Source organism: Canis lupus, chromosome 3, assembly GCF_048164855.1.
Source record: "Canis lupus baileyi chromosome 3, mCanLup2.hap1, whole genome shotgun sequence".
NCBI lineage: Eukaryota > Metazoa > Chordata > Mammalia > Carnivora > Canidae > Canis > Canis lupus.
This window is the reverse complement of record NC_132840.1, coordinates 24,861,779-24,882,346: the sequence shown is the minus strand read 5'-3', so window position 1 is coordinate 24,882,346 and position 20,568 is coordinate 24,861,779. Positions and strand designations below refer to the sequence as shown.

Sequence of the window (20,568 nt, the reverse complement as noted above, 5' to 3'; positions counted from 1 at the left end):
AGGTGTGCTTTATGCTCTCTTTGGTTTTGTCACAGAGTATTAAAAGGATTTGTACTCCTGTGTCAAAATTTAATAAAATTAGTTTTTGCTAATTAATCCAGGGCAGTCTTCAGTGACAGTGGTATTTTATTTGTTGTTATTTTGGGGGGTGGGCTAGGCTTTTATTTATTTGTTTATTTTTAGACAGAGCACAAGAGCACGAGTGGGAGGAAGGGGTAAAGAGAGAGGGACAGGAATCACAAGCAGGTGTTGCAGTGCGGGGCCCAACATAGGGCTCAATCCCACAAGCTCGAAATCATGACCTGTGCTGAAATCAAGAGTCGGGCACTCAACTGACTGAGCCACCCTTGTGCCCTGGCTTGCTTTTATCTATCCACCTACCTACCTATCTATCTATCTATCTATCTATCTATCTATCTATCTAGAAAGGGAGAGGGTAGGGGATGGCACAAGGGGAGAGAGAATCTTAAGCAGGCTCCATGCCTAGCATGAAGCCCAATATGGGACCCGTTCCCACCATCCTGAGATCATGACCTGAGCCAAAAGTAACAGTTGGATGCTTAACTGACTGACCACCCAGGCACTTGACACTGATGTTTTAAAATTATGATTGGATGGTGATGAAGAACATGGTACCTGCTATTCTGGTGGATTGGAGCTTCTGCCTTGACTTGTCTGGAGCACCAGCACTTTTACCCTCCTTGCAAATAAATGTTGACTCCAAGAAGAGGACAGACAGTTTCTCTTAAACCATTATGACGGTGGTTTTGGGTCTCAAAGACCCTGCTTTGTTCACTCTGGATTAGAGAAAGTCTAGAGACAGTGATTGGTGCAAATGGGTCAGGGCTGGTGCTGTAGCCATGGTTTTGGATAGATTGGAAGTATTTTTAGGATATAAAAGATACACTCACTTAAAAAAGAAATAAGGTAGGCTTATTTCATTTTTGGAGAATTTAAATCAAGTTTTGTTACCTTAGGTAAGACAAATTTGGATTTTTGTGTTTAAAGACCTGCTGTGTAATGAAGCAGGTTCTTGTAGCCAGCAGCTTTGGAGATGATTAGTGGAAGATGTTTGAACATGCCAGGGTAATGTTTAGCCTTACAGTGGAACTGTAAAGTAAATGAAAGCACTGCAAAAAAAGTTTTTTCATGTACAGTCTGTGCTTCCTAAGAAATGGCACCCACGTATCTGAAGTACATAAAATGTGTGCTAAAGTATTACAAGAAGAAAGAAGAGGACTTTTGAAGAAAATAATGGATTAAATTTTACTTTGATTAATCTTTAAAAATTTAATAATTTCAGAAAACACTTCTTTTATCGTCACTTTCTTCCTTTGGTCACTTCTCAGCAATGGTGCCACACTGAGAGCCCAAGGGTGACTGCACCAACAGACTTGGCACTCACAGGCTCCTAGCTGCACTGGTCACGATAGCTGACGGGCTTTCACCAGGAGGCTCATGGCCTCTGTCCTTTGAAGGCCTCTGTCAAACCTTTATGTGTCGTTTCTCATGGTTCACTGAGCTCCCTGTTCGTGTGTTTCCTATGATTATCACTAAGGTACTTGTGAGTGTGTTGGTGACATTTGTGCAGGTATGCTTCAGACAGTAACAGTGCCCCTGCTAAAATCTGCAGTTAAGTGAGTTTTTAGAGTTGTATTTGTCCATGGCACTGACAGCAAATTTTGATTTAGAACATTTCTGTTACCCCCAAAAGTCCCTTTGTAATACTTAATCACCATCCCCCCAGCTCCAGCCTCACCCTAAGCAATCACCAATTTTTTTTTGTTCTGAGTTAGTTTTGCCTGTTTCAGAATTTTGCATAAATGGAATCACACAGGAGGTACTCTTTTGAGTCTCATTCCCACAGCATGATTTTTTTTTTAAGAAAAAATTGAGGTAAATTTAGCACATGAAATTCACCATGCTAACTATTTTAAAGTGTACAATTCTGTAGCCTTTAGTGCTTTCACATTGTTGTGCAACCATTGCCACCATCTAGTTTGAGAAGATTTTTCACTTCCTGAAGGAGATCCTGTACCCATTAAACAGCCACTGCTTGTGCTCCTGCTCACAGTCACTAAATCTGCTTTCGTTCTGTGTGAATTTGTCTATTCAGGACATTACATGTAAATGGAATCATATGACATTGGTCTTTTTTTTTTTTAAAGGATTTATCTATTTTTTTTAGAGAACACACAAAAGTGAGACAGAAGAGGCAAGGGGGTGGGGCAGAGGGATAAGCGGACTCCCTGCTGAGCACAGATCTGGTCTTGGTTGTGTAGCCTGATCCTAGGACCCTGAGATCACAACCTGAGCCGAAATTAAGAGTGATACTTAACCGACTGAACCACCCAGGGCCACCTTAACTGGCTTTAGTATGGTTCTAAGAACTTGCTTTTTCTTATGGTTCTCTTATCTATTGGGTCAGCGTGTAAGATTTGCAAACTGTGAGTCAGGTTCTTACACCTGTAGATGCAGGCCTTGATGCTGGACTAAAGGTTGGCCTCACTGGCTCTTCTGTTGATCTGTGCTCAGCCTTATCTGTTGAGCAGCAGGCCTGCAGAGGTCGTGATCTCTGGCCCCTGCAGGGCAGGACTTTTCACACTCAGTGATTGAAAAAGCAGCTCTTCACATCTCTGATGATCAGAGCACTCTTGTTATCTGCTCCGGTGGTCGGCCTGCAGGCTCTTTGTAAAGCACCCTCCCCATGTGAGTTTAGGGAGTATATCATTTCTACTCACTGTTGCCAACACAGAGCGCAGTGCCAGTGCCGTTCTGTGTGCTTTACCAGATGAACTCATTTGATCTTGGTACCCCCGAGGCACAGGCCTCTTCTCCCTGTTGCACAGGTGAGTACATTGAGGCTCAGGGAAGCTGGGCCACATGCCCAGGGTCACACAGGCCATGAGTGGCAGCACTGGTGTTGGCCCTGGGCAAGCTGGCTCCAGAGCCCCACTCTGGTCACTCAGCAGTGTTGTCCCCAGTCACATGTTCTATGATTTGGCTCTCTCCACCCCCCTCTACCCCCCTCCCCTTCTTCTTTTGGACAGGTAAATAACTATATGGTAGAGGAACGTGGCTGTATCTCCTGTGATAATTTAATGATGTTCTCTCTACATTGTGTTGTCTTCATGTCTTCCCATTTATATCCATGCTCATGAAAGGACACTTTGTAGTTTTATTTAAAAAACATCTCTATTGCGTCCTTTTGGTTGGCCATACTTTTTGAAGTACCTGGTACCAGTGTTAGTAACACTTTTTCTATGTGGTACCTTAGTGATAGGCAGTCACTGTTTCCAGGAAATGCATTTTGGCTTGTAACAGTTATCTGTAAAATGTATAATTAGTGATTTTTAGTGAAGTTTACTGAATTGTGAAACCAACACCCTTAATCCAGTTTTAGAACATTTTGTCACCCCAGTAAGATCCCTCACACTTGTTAATAGTTAATTTCTGTTCCTGTCCTCAGCCCCAGAGAATCACTAGTCTATTTTCTGCCTCTATAGGTTTTTGGTTTTTAAAAAATATTTATTTACTTGTTTGTTTATTTATTTTAGAGAGTGGGGAGGGGCAGAGAGAGAGGGAGAATCTGAAGCAAACTCCACGCTGAGTGCGAACTCCACGTGGGGCTTGATCCCAGGACCCAGAATCAGAACCAGAGCTGAAACCAAGAGTAACATGCGTAACCGACTGTGCCAGCCAGACGCCCCTGGGGGTTTGATTTTTTTTTTATAGTTAACTTTTTAAAAAAAAATTTTTTTTTTTTTTAGATTTTTATTTATTTATGATAGTCACAGAGAGAGAAAGAGAGAGAGGCAGAGACATAGGCAGAGGGAGAAGCAGGCTCCATGCACCGGGAGCCCGATGTGGGATTCGATCCCGGGTCTCCAGGATCGCGCCCTGGGCCAAAGGCAGGCGCCAAACCGCTGCGCCACCCAGGGATCCCTATAGTTAACTTTTAAAATAAAAATCTTTAAACACATTTAAAAGCAGCAGCACATTATCCAGTGTATAAAGCTTTGGGCTTGCATGTTGGCCAGGGGCTAGCATACTTTCTCTGTAAAGTGCCAGGTAGTAAATATTTTGAACTTTGTGGGCCATATATAGGTCTCTGTTGCGAGTACCCAACTTTGCCATTGAACCATGAAAATAGCCATAGATGGTTGGTGAAATGGTGAATGGGAGCCAGCTGGACTTTGTACAGAAACCAGGACTAGAGATCACAGCAAGTTTATGTTTTCAGCAGTCATGTTGATGGCTGATATTAAGCTACTTAATTTATGGGTGATATTTAATTAAGTAAGATGTAATGGTATTTGGGAAGATATTCAAGAATTTAGATTATCCTGACAATTCAGAGAAATTAGGAGTTTAGGAGTACTCATGTAAGTACTAGGTTTTAGAGAGTCTGGGAATGGTAACCATGAGACAGGATTTGAGTTTTGTAGGGTCATGAGTAAGCATTCATCAGCAATAAATATGAAAGTGAGGGGATTTGGTACTTAAAATAAAACTTTAAAAATTTAAATGTGGATCTATTAGATTTAAATGGAAGATCTAAACATTTCTAGACCAGCAGGTGTGGGTTTGGTCCTGGTGGGCTTGGTTGTTACTGTAAAAGTTGTCCTTCTAGCCAGCCATACTCCCTCTGTGTGATTTTTTCATTATGTCTCTGAGTCTGACGTTTTTGTTTACTTTTTTACAAAATGGAAAAATTCCCTTCTCCAGTTATAAAATTGCTGTGTTCTGAGCAACCTTGAGGTGTTCACAGCAGAAATTGGCAATCCTGTGTTTACTCACCTTATAGAGAGTACCACCGGGGTGGGCTGTTGTGTCCTCTTACAGAATCCGGGGTCCCTGTCCCCAGAGAACAAGATTTTATTCACACACACACACACATACACACACACAAATTTATTTTGTTTTTTTTTTTTTTTAAAGATTTTATTTATTCATGATAGACACACAGAGAGGCAGAGACACAGGCAGAGGGAGAAGCAGGCAGGGAGCCTGATGCAGGACTCGATCCCAGATCCCAGGATCACGACCTGAGCCAAAGGCAGACACTCAACCACTGAGCCACCCAGGTGTCCCAAGATATATATATAGGATATATATATATATCCTATATATATATGTATATATATCATATATATAGGATATATATAAGATATATATATGAGATATATATAGGATATATATAAGATATATATGATATATATAAGATATATATATGATACATATATAAGATATATATTATATATATATCTTATATATATATATATATAGTCAGGGATTAAAAAATAATAATAAAGTCAAGGATTGCAGCATACATGTATGTGCTCCAGCCCTGTACCATGCCGCCTCTGCTCAGGGTTACTTCCTCCTCACTTACAGATGTGCTCACCACTGCCATCACTCTTGCCCAGCACCCCACTGCTAGATCCCCTGGGGGTGGGTCTGGAGTAAACCGCGGGAAACAGCATGTTAACTACAAGTGTAGTGGCCCTTGCTTAGAGGATTACATACCAGGACTTGAGGTAGTCCCTGGCCCTTTCTTCTCCCACCCCTGCCTCACATCCTCTGAGATGCACACATGATGGAAGATGACCGCATGGATGTTCTCCCATGTGGTAGGTGCTCTTTGCAGGTGCTTCCTGTGGGAGTGCAGTGCTGACACACGTTTGCAAGGAAGTTTCAAATGAAAGGCTAAAGAGGAGTGAGATCTGGCTTGGACTCCCCCTGTACCTCTGGGGTTCATCAGCCTTCAGGATATTGCGTGACATTGCGCTTCTGGCCTACAGGCTTTATTTTTCTGTCCTCTGGCATTTGGATCTCAAGAGGACATTCAGAGTATTACTAATAGTGAGGACCTTGCATAAGTCAGCTTCCACTTTTCTGACTAGCGTCATGCAATAATTTCTGATTTATTTATTTATATATTAAATATTTATTTATTCATGAGAGACAGAGAGGGGAGGGGGGCAGAGACATAGGCAGAGGGAGAAGCAGGCTTCTCCCAGGGAGCTCGATATGGGACTCGATCCCGGATCCTGGGATCATGCCCTGAGCCGAAGGCAGATGCTCAACCGCTGAGCCACCCAGGCGTCCCTGATTTCTGATGTATTTTGATTTATTTCTGCTATGTCATGTACTTTGGCCCTTGTGCATTAATGCTTGTTAGGTTTTAGGGCAGTTGGTTGTGTGCTATAGAATTGACACATGCTTTGGAATTTTCTCAGGCTTCTTTGGCACAGAATTATACTTTGGGTCGTTCAGATGTTCTAACTTTCTTTCTGATGACTTTTATCTCTGAGATATATAAAGGAACTTTAAGAAGAAGATGAAGTGATTAACTTGATCACCTCTATCTTTTCCAATTTCTTTAAAAATAAATTTCAAGTTTTCAATACATATACATACCTGTATATATATGTGCACACATATGTACATTCATATGTTTATACATATGGCGGGGGGGGGGAGAGAATTTCAAACAGACTCTATGTCTAGCATTGAGCCTGACACAGGGCTCAATCTCAAGACCCTGAGATCATGACCTGAGCTGGTATCAAGAGTCAGAGGCTCAACCAGCAGAGCCACCTGGGTGCCCCATTCTACATCAAATTTCTTTTTTCTTTTCTTTTCTTTTCTTTTCTTTTCTTTTCTTTTCTTTTCTTTTCTTTTCTTTCTTTTCGTTTTCTTTTCTTTTCTTTTCTTTTCTTTTTTCTTTTCTTTTCTTTCTTTTCTTTCTCTTCTCTTCTCTTCTCTTTTCTTTTTTCTTTCTTTTCTCTTTTTTCTTTTCTCTTTTCTCCTTTTCCTTTTCCTTTCCTTTCTTCATGAGAGATAGAGAGAGAGAGAGAGGCAGAGACACAGGCAGAGGGAGAAGCAGGCTCCATGAAGGGAGCCTGACTTGGGACTCGATCCTGGGTCTCCAGGATCACACCCTGGGCTGCAGGCAGTGCTAAACCGCTGCACCACCAGAGGTGCCTACATCAAATTTCTATAAAAATTCGTAAATTGTCCTGGGTAACTTTACTGACTCTCTTGCCCTCAGAGTAGAGCTCTTAATGTGTGCACCGCCTTCTGGTTCTTAAGCATCAACCTTCATCCTTTCTTAGAACCCCTGCTGTTTTCCCTTGGAGAAGAGAGAGAGCACAAGTTAGGATGACTTGTGACTCTTTCAGCACAAGAAGATGGTACTGTCTTCCTGTTCATCAGTGAATTACCAGTAAATTATGTAGAACTAATAACACAAAAATAAAAAGAAAGTGCTTCGTGGAGCTAAAAAATGGGTCTGGCTCTTGTGTTTATGATTAAGTTTAAAAAAGGGATATGTAACGACGTTTTGGGGGAATTTCTTAGTTTATGAAAGTTTTAAAAAAGATTTTTATTTATATGACAAAGAGCCAGAGAGGATAAGTAGGGGGAGGGGCAGGGAGAGAAGGAGAAGCATGCTACCTGTTGTGAGGGGCTTGATCCCAGGACTCCTTGAACCCTAGTGGAAGGCAGATGCTTTACTGACTGAGATGCCTAGGTGCTCCAGTATTTGAATTTTAATGACTAAAAATAACTTATGGCATGTCCTTTAAGTGGAACTGGCTTCCAGAATTTTGGGGACATCTGAGCTGGACTAGGCTGGCTCAGTGCTCGGTCACGCTCTCAGTGAGGGATCGGAGCTAAGCACATGATAGATTCTTTGGGCGTGGGGTAAAAAGGAAAATAGGGATGAAGCCAGAATTGTTCCATTGTATTTCTAGCCATTTACTCTCCCTGTAACATGGAGGGAAATATGACACATTGGGCAGATGCATAAATGTTTACAAATCTTGAAGTCAGATACTCCACACAGAAATGGCTAGACCTCTATGAGAAATCCAAGGGAAAATAATGCACTTTACTAAACATGCAATGAAGACATGTTCCTGTGTCAAGTGGGGAGTGCACCTGTGGTGGAGGGAGGCCCAGCTGGGGGGCCAGGGGGACTGCACTCCTCAGTTTGGCTCTGCCCTGTCTGTGTCACTTGGAACAAGTCATCTGTCCCTCTGTTTCAGTTTGTGACTAACCTTGCTCAGGAGACAGTGCTTAAAAAGATACACATGCTCTTTACAAGGATGGAAGAATGCAACATGGTGTATGTGTATAATTGTAGATCACCAACCTTGTTTACACCGGCCCCATTATAGCTGCATTCTCTCCATTACTGTGTTTCTATTTTTGGATTTTCTCTTTCATTTGCTGATTTGAAATAGCAAAGAACATAACAAGCTAGCTTATCCCGGTTGATAGCTGCTAATAAGAAGTGAATGAAGGGACAGTGGGGCCAGCACACTGGGGCATTAGGTCGGGGAGAGTGGTGCTGCTCGTACGCAGACCATGCCAGAGATGGTGGGTGACGAGTCCTCTCAGCTCGGTGCTGTTTTTCTAGGACTGCAAGGCCAGCACTGTTTGACATTTATCTTTGCTTGCAAATGTTAAATTCACTGAATGTGTGTATGGGTAAATATCTGCTTTTAATATGGGATACATGAATGTTACCTGAAAGGTATTTTTGTACTTACTTACATATAAAGCTTATATATATATATATATATATATTTAATATTTTATTTATTTATTTGAGAGAGTGACAGAGCAAGCATGAACAAGGTGGGGGGATGGACAGAGGGAGAGGCAGACTCCCCTCTGAGCAGGGAGCTGATGCAGGGCTTGATCCCAGGACCCTGGGATCATGACCTGAGCTGAAGGCAGATGCTTAACTACCTGAGCCACCCAGGCGCCCCTAAAGCTTATATTTTAAATTTCGATTTGTGCTTTGAGAGTTTTAGTAATATGACAGTAAGTTTTTTTTTTTTTGTTTTTTGTTTTTTTTTTTTTAAGGATAATGGAAAGTTGTGTTCAGGTGCCACAATAGGTTTGTTTAGGCCAAGACTTTGAATGCCTTGACAGGATTTGGAACCCATAGTGTGAATTCTGGCAGATCATAGAGAGTGTTTTATTTTTTTGTTTGCTTTTAAAAAAAATTTTTTTTTTATTATTTATGAGAGAGAGAGAGAGAGAGAGAGAGGCAGGCAGAGACATAGGCAGAGGGAGAAGCAGGCTCCATGTACTGGGAGCCCAATGTGGGATTTGATCCCGGGTCTCCAGGATCGTGCCCTGGGCCAAAGGCAGGCGCTAAACTGCTGCGCCACCCAGGGATCCCAGAGAGTGTTTTATAGAACACTAGCATTCGTATTAATTTAACTTATCCTTTCTATTCAAATTTTATTTTATCTTTTACTATTCAAATTTTAAAGAAAGTATTTGATTTTATTGTTGGACCATGTATGATTGTGGTTGATAATTTCTTTTCTTTCCTTTTTTTTTTTTTTTTTGGAGCGAGCCAGCCATTGCATGCAGAGTCGGGGAGGGGCAGAGGGAAAGAGAATCACTAGCAGACTCCCCGCCTAGGACAGAGCCTGAGCCTGATTGGGGCGCAGTCCCATAACCCTGAGACCATGACCTGAGCCGAAATCAAGGGTTGGATGCTTAACCATCTGAGCCACTCAGGCGCCCCTGCGATTGAATATTTCTGGAGACTTTCCTCCTCCTCCTGCGATTGAATATTTCTGGAGACCCTCCCCCTCCTCCTCCTCCTCCTCCTCCTCCTCCTCCTCCTCCTCCTCCTTTTAAGATTGTATTTATTTATTTGACACAGAGCACAGGCAAGGGGAATGGCAGGGGGGTAGGGAGAAGCAGGTCCCCAACTCAGCTGGGAGCCTGACGTGGGGCCCCATCCCAGGACCCTGGGATCATGACCTGAGCCTGAGGCAGATGCTTCGCCAACTGAGCCACCGAGGTGCCCCAGGAGACTTTCTTCTTTGTGTATTCTACCTAAATGTAGCCTTTTCATCTCAGTTTCTGTGCCTGCTGCTTGCCAGGGTGAATGTGACAGGGTCATTCCCTCTGTCAGGCAGTGTCTAATACTGGTCAGGGAGTAGGCCTGTGCCATGAGCTTGTCCTGCATTCCCTTGGCAGGGTGTCATGCCCACTATGTGTCTGACCCTGTGCTTCGTTATTAGGGCCACCATGAGGAAAGGCAACAGTGCCTGACCTGGAGATGCTGGGTACCTGGGTGTGGACACAGACTTGACACCAGACAGCCAGAAGCCCATTGGAAGGAATAGGAGATGCGCAGGACTGTAATAGGACTCCTAGCCTGGGGTTGAGCTGAGTCTTATAGGTGAGCGTGCACTTGCCACACTTGTGCACACGTGTGCTGTTGTGATTTGAATGGGCTGGGCATAGAGGCTTGTTGCTCTCCTCGTGTCAAGGTAGCTAGTGAAAGAATGTCCAACCTCCATTCTTCTCTGTATCTCTGTATCTTTCTGTGAGCTCTGCCGAGGTGGGGAGGTGGATGGGGCCAGGCATTCACCTGGAGGAAATAGGGGAGTGCTCATAGGGTTTGCTTCCAGGGAGGGGCTGAGGCACAGAACTTTGAAGGCGGAGCAAATGGTGCATTTCAGGATAGTGTCTATATATGAAAGGTTCTCATTTTCATCATAGTGGTGTTAGGATAGGGAGCTTTTTATTTTTACTTAAACACATGAAGAGTGTTTTTTTTTTTTTTTTTAAAGATTTTATTTATTTATTTGACAGCATAAGTAGGCAGAGAAGCAGGCTCCCCACTGAGCAGGGAGCCTGATCTGTGACTCAATCCCAGAACCCTGAGATGAACCTGAGCTGAAGGCAGACCTTTAACCAACTGAGCCACCCTGGTGCCCCTAAAGAATGCTATTCTGTTTAAAGAAAATATGATATGTGTAGTGAGTACATGAGTATGGCAAAAACTTAGGAATATGGTACCCAGATGGGTGAATTGGGCAGTCATTGGCTGGGTGGGCTAGTGGAGAGCATAGAAGAGTGGGTCTTGCCAGTTCTTTTAATTTAAGGAAATGGAATAGAAAACACTGGTGTGTCACACATACTGTATGGAAATCCCGTCTCTGAATATTTTTGATTTGCTTGGGTGTGGTGTATCCTGATCAGGGTGTGAATTGTATTTCTCACCATGGATTGTGTTTAGAAAAGTATGAGAACTCCTGGCTCAAATGACCTTGAAGGGACTTTTCATCACATCAGATTCTATTTTGCTTTATTTTTTCAGCCACTATTTATTGAATACCTAATTCATGCCAGGGCCTGGGCTAGGATGCTGGGTACAGAAGTAAACAAGACACTCAAGCCCTGCCCTTAAGGAACCTTTTGCCATAAATGAGAAAACAATTTTTATAAATCAGTTATTGCTGTCATTCCCATTGATTCCAAGGGGTATGGTATTTTACAGCTCTGAAGTGGAATGTCTGATGGATGCAGGCAGCAGTCCTAAGGAGTTAGAGCTCCTGGCCCTTGCGTGGTCCTGGTCATTGCTGTTCACACTGTTGTCAGCTTAGGTGAGTTATGTATGTTATTGGTACTAAAAATCTTAAGTGCAATTGATGTTCGAACGTCTTTTGAAAAATTACACTGAGATTGAACCTTGAAATGGAAAGCTCTTGTGTGCACAGTGTTTGATTTCTGTCAGTGAGATACATGGTTGGCCCTGGTCAAATGAAGGCAGTTCTGTATGTCTTTTTTTTTTTTTTTAATTTTTATTTATTTATGATAGTCACACACACACACAGAGGCAGAGGCACAGGCAGAGGGAGAAGCAGGCTCCGTGCACCAGGAGCCCGATGTGGGATTTGATCCCGGGTCTCCAGGATCGCGCCCTGGGCCAAAGGCAGGCGCTAAACTGCTGCGCCACCCAGGGATCCCCGCAGTTCTGTATTTCTTGCAAAGCAACAACTGGGTGCGTTATGGAGCCTAAAAAGGATGATCCCTGTTAACAAATGCATCTTTGCTTTATAACTGAAGAGTGCCTGTCACAGCTGGGACTGCCACCGAAGCAAGAGGAAATAGCCACTTCCTTCGGAATAGTTGAGAGAAGCAGAGGCTCATGTGACCAGCTTTCACATGACATGGCACTGTCATGGGGGAATGGTAACATTTGTATGATAGATGAAATGTTAGGTGATGTTAGACATGTCACAGAAGTGAACATAAGGCATATAAATAAAATCTTTAAAAAAAAAAAAAAGGGCAGCCCCTGTGGCGCAGCGGTTTGGTGCCGCCTGCAGCCCAGGGTGTGATCCTGGAGACTTGGGATCGAGTCCCACGTTGGGCTCCCTGCGTGGAGCCTGCTTCTCCCTCTGCCTGTGTCTCTGCCTCTCTCTCTCTGTGTCTATGGATAAATAAATAAAATCTTTAAAAAAAAAAAAAAGTGAACATAAGGCAGACTGATGGCCTAAGGAAAGAGTGATCACCTCAGCCCAGGGACAGTCCTCATGCATTATCAGGAAAGGGACTGCTGACATGGATTCTGTGGTGTGTATTAAGAGTTGATCACATGGACAGAATAGTGCCTAAGTGTGCAAGGGAACCAAGGGTCGAGCAGTGCAGGGAGAGACAGTCTGGGTGACTGTTTAGGAGGTGGTAGGGGCTGCAGGGTGCCTCAGTGGGATGGTAGAGAGGCCAGAGAGCCAATTGCAGAATAATTCTCATAGTATGTACTGGTTGGTATGTAATAGGATGTTTTACATGTGAAGATGTACAACTTGTTTTGTGGTACAAGATGTAGAAAGGAGAGCCTGGCAGAGATGGCTGGTGAGGGTCCCACGGTGGCTGGGAGGTGGTGGGCTTTGTCAGGAGGGTTGGCCTTAGGAAGCATACAGTCCATGGAGTCCCAGGAAGGTGTGAGGTGAGCTCCACAGGTTAGCTGTGGAGGATGGCTGAGGGCCTGCATGCAGCTTGTTTAGGAGGAGGAAGAAGAGGCGGCACTTGTGACACAGGGTGGGGCATTACCTCAGAGTTGTAGAGAGTCCAGAGGGAACAGAGGCGTGAAGAGAGATTGTGAGGTTGCACGAACCTCCTGTGATTTGGCTCACCACCTTTGCTCGCACCATGGTCTGCAGCTCAGGTCCTGTTGTTGGCCTTCAGAAATGCTGGCTCAGCTAGCAACATGCAGGGGATCTCCTGGGAGTGAAGACCGGGGAGTTGGCGGACCTGCAGGTGGAGGGCCACCCAAGGATGCTATCTTAGTGAAGTACAGTGAGGGGAGCCACCACAAGGGTGGGAGGTGTGTTTGTTGGTGCTGGATGTATACAGGGGCTGAAGGGGGAGGTTTGTGTCTGGATGGCTGGACATGCCCTTCATGTGGAGGTGGCACAGGCCGAGCCTGGGGGATAAGAGGGGTGACTCTTGCAGCGTCCTCATCAGTGGGGCCTGGACTGTGGGCTGGGCCTTGTGTTGAGTACTCCCGTTCTTTGCTCCACGGAAGCCTAAACTGAGACCCAGCCCAGCAGGGAGAGGCTGCCATCCTTCCCACGGGTGCAGAGAGGGTGGCTTAGCCAGAGCTCCATGGCTGGTCAGAGGAAAGCCGTGGGCATGGGCAGCAGTCCCTGGACTCTGGAGTGGAGTCAGGGGGAAGTCGACTACATGCAGGAAAGCAGGAAAGTGTTAGTGGGAAGGTGCTCAGTGGGTGCTGTTGGGGCAGGGAACGGAGTGCTTGGAGTGGCTTTACCTGTGCCACGTTTTGAGGGATGTCCAGTGTATATACAGGGGTTCTGTCAGAAGAATTGCAGGATTTCACCTCAAAACTCTCACAGGCCTGGCAGGCAGAGCCTCATCTCTGTTTATGTTGTAAGCTTTTTCCTTCTTGTCAGTGCTCATGATTTTGTCCCAAGCTTTAGGAGTCTGTTCAGGGCTCTTGTGTTAGATGTTTCTAAATCATACTAAGTGCTGTACTAGCCTCCATTAAGGCCTCCCAGTCAGAGAACTGGGCAAGTGCGGGGGGGGGGGGCAGTGCTCGCCAGGGAGTGTCTGGGCAGCCGGGGATCCTCTGGTGTTTCCCCTCACCTCTCTGTCCCGTTCTTTGAAAACACACCTAGGAGCTGATCGTCGATTTCTTACATCCTGTGTGAAATGCAGTTAGAAAGAGGCTCTTTTGAAATTAGTATAAAATTGTAAAAGACATTGTTCCTTAAGGCAGTGGTTTTAAGTAGATCCTGTTCAGGAACCAAACAAAACTTTATATTCTCTTTGCTGTTTATTAGTTAAAGAACATACATGCTATGCTAGACTTTTAAAAATCTCTTTCATTTTTAATCTTTTAAAAAATCCTTCTGTGCTTAAAAAAATAAACCTGTTCCACGATTTTAGTCAAAAGGGTACTGGGATATCCCAATAAGAAGTCAGATGTAAGGCAGGGAGTTGTGTTTGTCATGGTGGTTCTCTCCTGTGTACAGCAGCTGAAACAGCCTGACAGTTTGAAGGAGGTAGGGGATTATTGGTTGGGGGCACTGGTTCCAGACGGGGTTGGGGGATTAGGGTCTGAGGCCGATAGTGGCGTCCTTGAAGGTAGGAGGTGGCTTCCAGAGGCAGCATCTAGGACTCCATGGACATGGTCTCTGAGTTTCCCCAGAGGGCACAGAGGCTGCCTGGATTTGCTGTCATTGATAGGACTTGAGCTACAATCTCGCTCTCTATTGGAGTCCTCCTCTGCTCTGCTGGCTGCTTCCCCTGGTGACAATACTTGTTACTCTTTTTGGCTTTTCCTGGCTGGAGGAAGAGAATCTGTGGCAGCATCTGTATAGTGCCTTTTCCTACTTCCGGTCCAGTTGGGTCATTGCATGGCCTTGTGTTCTCCCAAAGAGGTTCTTGCCGCTCTGTGTCAGAGGACATGTGTCTTGGGTGGTGGTCTACGTCAGTTTGCACTCTGAGTCTAGTTGTGGGTGCTGCAGACGCATCTGTAGGCTTGCCTGTCCTTCCTGTTGTGAGAAGCAGTCATGAACCTGCCGCTCGTATGGCCGGGAGGTTGCAGAGCAAGACTGTGTCTGGGTCTCCTTATCTGCTGAGAAAGCTGGGCATTGAATGGTGGAATCTCCCATGTGGAGGTGCTGTGAAGGTTCATTGAGGTCAGATTGGTAAAGCACTTCGCACCTGCCTATCACAGGGCTAGCTCTGTGTTTGTGTTACAACAGCTCTGCTGCCTTCTCTGCAGTGAGCCTGTTTGCCTCTTACACAAGCCGCACAGATAAGGCCTGGGAAGGAATCAGCCCATGACTGTTGCGTCCCCTGAGCTGGGCCTGCTGTGGGGAGATACAGGGCTTCAGTAAGTGCATGCCTGTGCACCCATGCCTTGTCCTTTCCCTGGGAGGCCAGCGGGACTAGGTGCTTGTTGCATGGTAGATGCCATGTGACCTGAGTGGCTCAGGGTCTAGCAGTGCTGTGGTGCTGTGTGTGTCCCTGTCAGCCCTGGGACCTTGCCCTCTGTGGGCTCCTTTCCTTCTGAAGATTCTGAGAGGCTCTCTGTAGGCCAGTCGCTGATGCGCTTCATGAAGACAGCACAGAATAGAGTCTGTTGATTGGCTCTTCATAATTGATTTCTATTTGTAAGAGTTTTATTTGTTTTTTTTTTTTTTTTTTTTTTTTTTTAAAGATTTTATTTATTTATTCATGAGAGAGAGAGAGAGGCAGAGGGAGAAAGAAGCAGGCTCCATGCAGGGAGCCCGACATGGGACTCTATCCCCGGTCTCCGGGATCACGCCCTGGGCTGAAGGTGGCGCTAGACCGCTGAGCCACCCAGGCTGCCCTGTTTGTAAGTTTTAAAAGTAATCTTACATACGAATAAATCCCCGAAGTGGTCCATAATAGTTTCATTTTTACTGGCCTCATTTTATTTTTCCTGCTTTTGGGAGAAGAGGCAGTAGCTATAGTGTGCTTGCCAAGACCATTTGGCTCTTCTGCTGCTCTTGGTCGAATCAGATTTTAGGTGCAGTGCAGGGATGGACAGGTATTGTGGAAAAGTCTGGGCCTCTGTGGTCGGTGAAGCTGCTGATTCTGACAGCAGATCCCAGCCTGCACCCCTCCCCAAAACAGGTCCTCTGAAGAAAGAATGTATTAAGGTTCAGCTGCTTTGCTCAGCAAAGGTCTTTCATGCACTTGAGCATACTCTGGCTGTGAAACTTATTTTCTTATTGATAAATTCTTTTGCTCACAGCATTTTCTTTTTTTCTTTTTTCTTTTCTTTTTTTTTTTTTTAATTTAAATTCAGTTCGCCAACATACGGTATTACATTCAGGGCTCATTTCATTGTGTGCCCTCTTTAATGCCCATCACCTAGGCTTACTGCTGATGTGGAAGTTTTCAGAACAGTTTGTTGCACAGCAATATTTATCATCCTGAGTCTTTTTACTACTGTATGCAGGAGCACAAAAATTATGTAACTATTTTAGTAAAACATCCACGTGTTATTATCAATTAAAGATATTTACATATTTATGTATTTATTTACTTAATTTTTTAGCAAAAGGGACTTGGGGGAGGTGCAGAGGGGGAGGGAAGAAAATCTTAAGCAGGCTCCATGCCCAGCATGGAGCCAGAAGTGGGGCTCGATCTCATAACTCTGAGATCATGACCTGAGCTGAAATTGAATTGGAAGCTCAATTGACTGAGCCACCCAGGCCACCCCTATTGGATAAATATTTAAAATTTCCATCAACTTCTGTCCCACCCTTGATAGGTTTGAATGTTTTACTAAAACTTTGTGGTTGATCCTCAGATGTATCCCCCTGTCCAGCTTGACAGGTTGCTTTGTCCTTGCACATTTCTCTTACAGGGTGGTTACACATTGGCACAGTTCTGTTCACACTCTCAGAGTGGGTTCACTCTACTCGTTTGGGCCCTTGGGGGGCATTCCTCAGCACAGGTGCAGACTTGCTTCTTAATGTGTCTGGGTAATAGGTCTTTGCTCTTTTCCCCTCAATTCATTCCATTTGTGTATCTTCTCATGTAAAAAGGAATGTTCCCCATAAGCACTCTCCCTAATAAATTTATTTATTTCTCTTGCTTGCAAAACCTGGTTGAAAGTGCTTAACAGGCTTGGTAGCCTCTGGGTGGGGAGGGTATTGCTTAAAGAATTTTCCATGTGAGGTAGGCAGGGAGGGTGTGTGGCAGGCATTCTTCCACACCTGTGTGTTGACTCTCACATAGGGTGGTGCTAGGGGAGGGGTGTTTGTGTGTTTTTCACCTCCTCACTGGCTGCAGGGCACCCGATGCCCTGGAGTACAGGTACCTGTCTGTCTTTGCTGAGTCAGAACAGGTCTCATTTCAAATATTTCATGTTTGACACATTTCCTGGCTAGAGGAAACATTCATATTTGTCTTTCTAATGAAAGAGACAGAGAGACTGGATGTTGTGGTGAAGTGCTCCATAACAGTGGCAGCGACAGTAACAGCCAGTTGGAAGGAGTGCTGGTTACAGCTGGAGGCTGTCCAGAACAGTGGCCTGAGGGGCTGGATGGTAGGGGTGGGGCATGTGGAGGCTGCTGGAAGCAGCTCAGGGATGTCTTGCTGTGAGCATTCCTGTTGTATTGGGAACCAGCCTGGATGTTTGTGCACATCTCCTCCTTGAGACACTTGCACGCTTGTCTAGGAAGTGAGTCTTAGACATGTTAAAATATTCCTGAAAGACACAGGCCAGCTAGGTAAAAAAATGGATTTGTTTTGGCTTAGAACTTAAAGGAATTGAGAGACAAAGATGGAAACAGACAAAAGCAATATGTCTGGATAAGCTGTTTCTAGAGAGAAGGTGACGGAATTTTCTTTACTTGGGATCACTTTCGAGCAAAACTCTGGGGAAATGAAGAATCTTAATCTCTTGTTAATAGGCAGCTTTTTGAGACAGAGCTTCCCAAGTGTGACCTAGATAGGTACTACTCCATCACATCCCAAAACATGTTTTTTAATTATGTTTTAAACGGTGTAGAAGATAGTGTAGAATACCGGGTGCAAGTTCTTGGTGAGGAGGGTATAGACATCACCTGGTGTGTTTCCCAAGGTGCCACACCTGTGGGTGTCACCCCTGCCTTTGCTGGGCTTTCTCCCTCCCCTCATGTGTTAATGCTGGTTTGGCTCCTGTCCTTGGTGATTCCTGCACTTGTACGCACCAAGGACTCTTTAGACCTGTCCGACTCTCCACATGGTGGTGAGTTAATGTTTCTTACTTTGAGGAAGTGTATTTCTAGGATCTTGGTCACAACTGATCTTGATTTTGCTTCCAGTGCAAGACTTTTTACCTTTTAGACCCTTAATTTTTAGTTGTTTAACTAGAATAGATTGTTTTGAAATCTGCCAACAAATGTACTGTCAGGCTCAGATCTTGGATGACTTGAGGAAAAGGTTTTTACCAAGAACCCAGGAAGGCAGCTTTCTGTGAGTGGCTATAATTGGCTGGTGCCGCTGTGGGGTCACTATGGCAACACTAGGTTACGAAGATTGCAGCATGAGGCCTGTGTTTAATTATGCAGGGTAGGTTTAATTTTTTCAATTCAAGTTTGTACATCTTTGACTTTTTTTTTTGAAATTGAATTTTTTTTTTTTTTTTTACTGCATTTGTAATTGGATGGCAGAATATATTCTGCCCTTAGATTTGCAGGGTCTGAAAAAAAACGTCTGTGTAATATAGTCTGTTTTGAGAATTTCTTTAGTCTCTTCAGAATGAAAATTCATTTAAATATTTTAGGGCGTCTCCCCCCAGGGAGCTTTAGCACATACATAGTGTAGGAAACTTACTTATTATTTTAACTGTGATCTAAAATAAACTCTTCTCCTTTTGCTTCAACATACATAGGCATACCAAGATGCCTACAGTACACACATTACAACACAGTCGCAAGTGTGCCTATTATTGGGTCATATGGATTTCTTCTCTCTTCTCGCTTGACTGGCTGGGTGCAGCTCTCAGCTCCTGGAGGAGGTTGTCCCCTTGTTCTGCCCCCTGCTGAATGGGGCCAGGAGTGTCTGTAGCCCTCTTGGGGGCTGTGCCCACATGGCTGGGGCGGAGACTTTTTTTGGCCCTTAGTTAGTACTTGGCATTGTCTGGTGGTTCTCTTGTCGTGGCTCTACTGTTATATTTACTCCACCCCTGTGGGAACGCTGACATTTTATACGAATATATTTGTAAGATGTTCATTGTTCAGTAACAGCATGCTGAATTCTTCGCAGGAAGCCTGTTGGTTTGAATCATTGCATTGTTTGTCCCCTTGAAGAACAGAGAGTAAAAAGAGGCAGGGAGAATGGTGTGGGACCCAATGCTAGAAGTGAGGGAGACTGTTGTAGACCTTGCCCATGGCATGCAGTCCTTCCCTCTGCAGTCTCCTCATGAGAGTAAAGTCATGGATCATGGAGTTAAAATGGTAACTGTGGCTCAGCTCCCAGACCGAGGAGAAACAAAATGCCATCTGATGTGGGTAGGGTGTTCAGAAAGCTGTGTATGGAGTGCAGTGGAGCCTTCCTTTCTGGAGGCTGGCCATCCAGTCTAGACCCTAAAAGAGTTCTGTTTGTTAGCATTTAGCTCGCAGCCAGGTCCATATGTGATCATTTAGAATGGAAACATTTTACAGGGGTCTAAGGTTTACAGAGATTTGTTTAGAACACCTTTGGTGTTGCCTGTGAACTGTGTAGGTACAGAATATAACAGGCATTTCTTTGTTGACTGTGCGGTTATATTCACAGTCTTTGTTGCTGAGGCTGTTCCCTGTATTTTTCAGTTTCATCTTAAATATCACGTTGTATTTTCCATTAATTTTTCATGCATATGCCTAAATCCTGTTTTACATGGAGAACTTTGTTACTTGCTTTTTTTTTTTTTTTCATTTGGTGCAGTTTTTAGGCCATGTTTGATTTTATCCCCTTAGAAGTAAAACTATTAACTGAATGTTCCTGGCTTTTAAGTTTATATATACAGGCATGCTTTGTCTATTGTAGTTGGAGATACTGTGTTTGGTAGAAATTGAAGGTTTTGGCTAACCTGTGTAGAGCACATCTACCAGTGCCATTTAAAAAATTTTTTTTCCTTTTCCTTTCCTAGATTTTATTCATTTATTCATCAGAGACATAGGCAGAGGGAGAGGCAGTGTCCCAGAGGAGCCTGATGTGAGACTATCCCAGGACCCCAGGATCCCACCCTGAGCTGAAGGCAGATGCTCAACCACTGAGCCACTCAGGCTCCCCCTTCCTTTCAAAGATTTTATTTGAGAGAGTGAGCGAGAGAGCAGGAGCAGAGGGAGGGGCAATAGAGGAGAAGCCCACCCCCCCCCCCCGCCCGCCATGTTTCTAACAGCATTTGCCCACTTGTGTCTCTGTCACATTTTGATAATTTTTGCAATATTTCAAAACTTTTTCATGTTTTTTTCTTGTGGTGATCTGTGATCAGTAGTCTTTGATCTTACTGTTGTGATTGTTTTGGGGTGCCAGAAACCGTACCCATAGAAGTTGGTGAACTTAATTGATAAATGCTGTGTGTGTTCTGACAGCTCCACCAACCCGCCTGTCCCCCATCTCTCTCCCTCTCCTTAGGCATTCTTATTTCCTGAGACACAATAATATTGAAATTAGCCCAGTAAATAGCTACAATGGCCCCTAAAGGTTTAAGTGAGAGGAAGAATCTCCTATGTCTCATTTTGGATAAAAAGCTAGAAATGACTAAGC

General features: G+C 44.3%; 1 protein-coding gene across 10 annotated transcripts in view; it reads left to right on the top strand.

Moving 5' to 3' along the window:
* Nucleotides 1–20,568, top strand: part of ANKRD11 (ankyrin repeat domain containing 11) — a 190,401-nt gene that overhangs the window by 37,495 nt on the left and 132,338 nt on the right. The window contains exon 1 of one of the 10 annotated variants that reach the window (XM_072819603.1): nucleotides 11,366–11,432. The exons of 8 other annotated variants lie outside the window; for them this stretch is intronic. The gene's annotated coding sequence lies outside the window, so the exon portion shown is untranslated. Of the gene's footprint in view, nucleotides 1–11,365; nucleotides 11,433–20,568 lie in introns of those variants that run through there. One more of the 10 variants, XM_072819606.1, reaches the window with a different exon arrangement.